This window comes from Athene noctua, unplaced genomic scaffold (genome assembly GCF_965140245.1).
Source record: "Athene noctua unplaced genomic scaffold, bAthNoc1.hap1.1 HAP1_HAP1_scaffold_122, whole genome shotgun sequence".
NCBI lineage: Eukaryota > Metazoa > Chordata > Aves > Strigiformes > Strigidae > Athene > Athene noctua.
Genome location: NW_027437600.1, coordinates 215001 through 220000, shown reverse-complemented (window position 1 = coordinate 220000; position 5000 = coordinate 215001).

Sequence of the window (5000 nt, the reverse complement as noted above, 5' to 3'; positions counted from 1 at the left end):
ACCCCCGGGGTTCGCGAGGAGACCGGCCGCCCCCTACCTCCGGCCCGCTTTCCACCAGCAGCAGCACATTGGCCGCTCCAGGGAAGGAAGGCGGGAGACCTTAGGACCCAGCGGCGTCGCCGCCGCCGCCTCCGTGCCGGGGGGCCCGGAGGGGCCTCCCGCCGGCGGCGGCGATGATGGGTGGCGCGTGTTTTGGACGCTGAGCCCCCGCAGCTGCCGAGTCCCTGCCGCGCCGTGCCCGCGGCCCGGCTCCCCGCCTTCCTCAGTCGGTCGCTCGGCCGCCCGCCCTCCTGCCCGCCTGCTCCGTTCCCGCCGCGGGTTGAAAGCCAAACGAACGCCGAAGGGGTGGGAGGGAGAGCAGCGAGGGCGGGTGGTGGTGGTGGTGGTGGTGTAACAGAAACCGCCCCCGATCCCCCACCCCCCAGCCGTAGTGCTCCGCGGCGCCGAGGAGGCTGCGGTCGGTTGGCGGCCGCACCCACCGCCCTGCAGCTCCGGAGTTGCAGCGGTGGGGCGGGGACCAACGGCTCTTCGGGCGCGCGGGCGACGGTGGGGGTCGGGGGGCTGGGGGGGGTGGGGGGCTGGGGGTGTCTGTGTGTGTGCGCGTGCGTGTGTCTGTGTCTGTGTGTGCGTGTGTGTGTGTGTGTGCGCGCGCCTGTGTCTCTCTCTCGCGCGCGCGCGCTCTCTCTCTCTCTCTCTGTGTCTCTGCGTGTGTGTCCGAGCGCGTGTGTGTCGCGGCGGGGGGGGGGGGGGGGGGGGGGGGAACAAACAACAAAACAACAATCCGAACAACACACACACACACACACACACACACGCGCACACACCCCCCATTCCCACACATAAAGCCCGGGAGCCCCCTTCCCACCCCCCCACCCCAACCCCGTCGAAAAAAACCTAAACGCGAATGCCAGCGAGCGCCTGGCAACGCCGGGACCCGGACCCGGACCCGGACCCGGACCCGGACCCGGACCCGGTGAAGGGCGCCCGGTGCCCACGCCTCTGCGGCACAGCGAAAGGCGGGGGGAAAGAAACAAAATAAAAACACACACACGCACCCCCCCCCACACCCCCCCTCCCCCGAGACTAAAGCTAAACCCACGCTGCGAAACCAACAGCTGAAGCCGAGGACCGCCCGGCAGCGCCGGGACCCCGACCCGGCGAAAAGCGCCCGGTTCCCGATGCGAACTCGCTCCAGCGAGACGGGCGTCTCCGTTGGGGGTGAGGTGCGGGGAACGTCGCCGCTTCTGCCGGGTCCCCTGGCAGCCGCGGGAAGCGGGGGGGGGGAGTGGCGGGCGGCGCCGTGCGGCGCGGAGTGGCGCGGCGCAGAGGGGCTGACTGGCGGCCGAGGGGGCGGGCAGCGAATGATGCCAGCGACTGCATGGCAGCCAACGGGTCGGGGCGGGGGGGTGGGGGGGCTGGTGCTGCGTGCACATGAGAGCGCGGCGGGGCGCGGGGGTGCGGGGGTGCGTTAAGAAAAAAAATTTCCCTTTTCATTTATTTTTTTTCGGATTTCATTGGCATCTATCGAAACAAAAATGTCTCGCACGACGCGGCCGCCAGGTCTACCCGCCTCCGGGGCGTGAAGCGGCCGACAGGTCTGCCCGCCTCCGGGGCGTGAGGCGGCCGTCAGGTCTACCCGCCTCCGCGGCGTGAGGCGGCCGTCAGGTCTACCCGCCTCCGCGGCGTGTGGCGGCCGTCAGGTCTACCCGCCTCCGGGGCGTGTGGCGGCCGTCAGGTCTACCCGCCTCCGGGGCGTGAGGCGGCCGTCAGGTCTACCCGCCTCCGGGGCGTGAGGCGGCCGTCAGGTCTACCCGCCTCCGGGGCGTGAGGCGGCCGTCAGGTCTACCCGCCTCCGGGGCGTGAGGCGGCCGTCAGGTCTACCCGCCTCCGGGGCGTGAGGCGGCCGTCAGGTCTACCCGCTTCCGGGGCGTGAGGCGGCCGTCAGGTCTACCCGCCTCCGGGGCGTGAGGCGGCCGTCAGGTCTACCCGCTTCCGCGGCGTGAGGCGGCCGTCAGGTCTACCCGCCTCCGGGGCGTGAGGCGGCCGTCAGGTCTACCCGCCTCCGGGGCGTGAGGCGGCCGTCAGGTCTACCCGCCTCCGGGGCGTGAGGCGGCCGTCAGGTCTACCCGCCTCCGGGGCGTGAGGCGGCCGTCAGGTCTACCCGCCTCCGGGGCGTGAGGCGGCCGTCAGGTCTACCCGCTTCCGCGGCGTGAGGCGGCCGTCAGGTCTACCCGCCTCCGGGGCGTGTGGCGGCCGTCAGGTCTACCCGCCTCCGCGGCGTGTGGCGGCCGTCAGGTCTACCCGCCTCCGGGGCGTGAGGCGGCCGTCAGGTCTACCCGCCTCCGGGGCGTGAGGCGGCCGTCAGGTCTACCCACCTCCGAGGCGACCGGCGGTGGCCGCTAGGTGTACCCGGCTCCACGTTGCCGGCGGCCGGCTCAGCGTCCGTCGAAAGGGCTGCCAGGTCTACCCGGCTCCGTCGGGACTTAGAGCGCGGGCAGACCTGTTGGCTCCGGCAGTTCCTCCAAGGGGTCGCTGTTTCGCGCTGCCTCCAGTTAGGTCATCGTAAGAGTCGGCGTCTCTGCAGCGCCTCCCCCGCTGGCAGGCAGACACTGCCTTTAAGCGCCCCTTTCCGGCGCGGACCCATATTCTCCTTATATAGGGGCACGAGGCGTCTCTGCTCCAGACAAGCGCCACCGAGCGAGGGCACGCGGCTTAGCCGGCCAAGTGGAATGCTGGGCGGCCGCAGACGGTGGTTTCCCCCGGGGAATTGGGCACGGTTCTCAAGCCGGTGCTCTGTCAGGCGAGCGTGCACGGAACCGAGAGCACCCAGAGAGATGCCGAACGGCACGAAGCCGGGCGGCGTTGGGGCGGTCGCTGCCGAGTGGTGAGAAAAGGACGGGCAGAGGTGCACGGGAGAGGCCGAAGACCGGTGGCCGGAGGCGGCTGGCGGCACTTGAACGCTGGATACTGGGGGGGGGAGCCGAGCTGTGAGACTACCGTGGGTGGTTACCCCCGTCCCCCCCCCGGTCCCCCGAGAGCCCGATGATGGCGGAGGGGGGGAGCGCCGGTATGTGTGTTGACACAGCGGTGCTCCGTACGGTTCCAGCCCGTCGGGGGCTGTTGCCCAGCTCCTTGAGGGGGCCTTGGGGATGGGAGGAGAGGTGGCGGCGGCGGCACCTGCTCCCTTTGTTTGCCGGCCTTAAGCCGGAGCCCGTGGCATGGGCACGCCACGGTTTTGGCTGGTCGCGGTGGCCGGCAGCTTGGATGCAGACGGCCCGGGGGGGGTGTGTCTCGAGCCACCGGTGGGTGGCCCCCCCCCCCCGGCCCCCCGAGAGCCCGACGATGGTAAGGCGAGAGGCGGCGGCGCCTCCCTGGTTCTTGGTTTACTCCTTTCGTTGCCGGTATCGTATGCCATACGTGCGGGGCGGCCTGTGGTGTCCGGCCGGCTCTCGGCGTCCCTGGTTTCTACCGGCCGGGCTCGGTGAAGGGAGGTCTGCACGGTGCTGTGAGCGAAGGCTAGTCGACTCCTCGGGTCCTTTGCTCTCTCGGCCCTAAGCCGGAGCCCGTGACATGGGCACAGCACGGTACGTTTTTGGCCGCCGGTGTTGGCTGGCAGCCGGGTGCAGATGGCCGTGGTGGGGTGTCTCGAGCCTTCAGCGGCTACCCCCCCCCACCACTCTGGTCCCCTGAGAAGCCGGATGATGGTAAGGCGAGGCGGCGGCGCCTCGGTCCTCTTTTCCGCTTTCTTTTTTTCCTGGTGCAGATGCCATACGTGGGGCGGCCTGCGGTGTCCGGTCTGCTCCTGGCGTCCCTGGTTTGTACCAGCCGGGCTCAGTGAAGGGGAGGTCTGCACGGTGCTGTGAGCGAGGTTGGTCGGCGCCTCGGTTCCTTTGCTCTCTGGCCCTAAGCCGGAGCCCGCGATGCGGGTACAGCACGTTTTTTTGTTTTTGGCCGGTGGTGGTGTCCGGCAGCCGGATGCAGATGGCCGGCGGGGTGTCCTGAGCCTTCAGCGGCTTTCCCCCGGCCCCCCGCCTGAGCTGTTCCACACCTGGCTTTTTCCCTCCGGGGTAACCTGTTCCCTGCGTTTGTTGGGCAAAGGCCGGTGGCCGGCGGCGGCCGCCGGCACTTGAACGCTGGAAGACCGGCGGAGTCGAGCCTGTCGCGGCTTTACCCCGGTCCAGCCGAGTCGGCTGAAGGGAATCCTTGTGCGTGGCGGGTGGGTGGCGGCGGTGGCGGGGCACATCCCGCGCACCCGGTCCCCCACCCCCTCGACTGGTACCGGTACGGAGGCGTAGCCTACTGAGGCTGGCCTCGGGCACGTCGGACAGGCTTCGCGGCGAGCCGGCTCTGCCGGTGTTGAAGCCGCCGGAGCACCTGTCACGGATGTCGCCCCTGCTCGCTCGCACGCAGAGCCCCGCGTCGTCCGCCCGCCCGCTTGCGGGTGGCCGAGGGCAGGCGCGCGGTGGCTGTCGCTGTCCCAGGACCCGTGGCCGTTGTGGCCTTCGCTGATCGATGAGGCACTTGGGGTCGCGTCGGAAAGGGCCCCCGGCGGGCCGGCTCTGCTGTACTCCCCGTAATAGGGAGCCGCGGTGGCGTCCGGTGTTCAGGCAGGGCGGTCTCCTTTCCAATTCGCTTCCCCGCTGTGAGCGAGGTATCGTCCTAGTCTCTTCCCCCCCCCCGAGCGAGAAGGGGGCCGTGGCGACGGCGGCGAGGCGCGTGCCTCCCCCGTGTCACCTCACCCTGTCCTGCTGCCGCTCGGCGCGGGGGGGGGTTTCCTGGGCCTTCCTTACCGAACCAGGCTGTGTGACAGCCGCGTGGCCCCGCGAGCCACCAGGTGTCCTAAACCACGCCGAGGCGCCGGTGCCGACCTCGGTCCGGGTGCCCGTGGGTGCCGGCCGCAAGCAGCGCTGGGCGGCGAGGGCGGTCGAGCCGCGAAAGAAACCGGGCCAAAGCGAGGGAAGAAAAGCGTGTCCGGGCCGCGTCTGCCCGGGCGGGCCTGG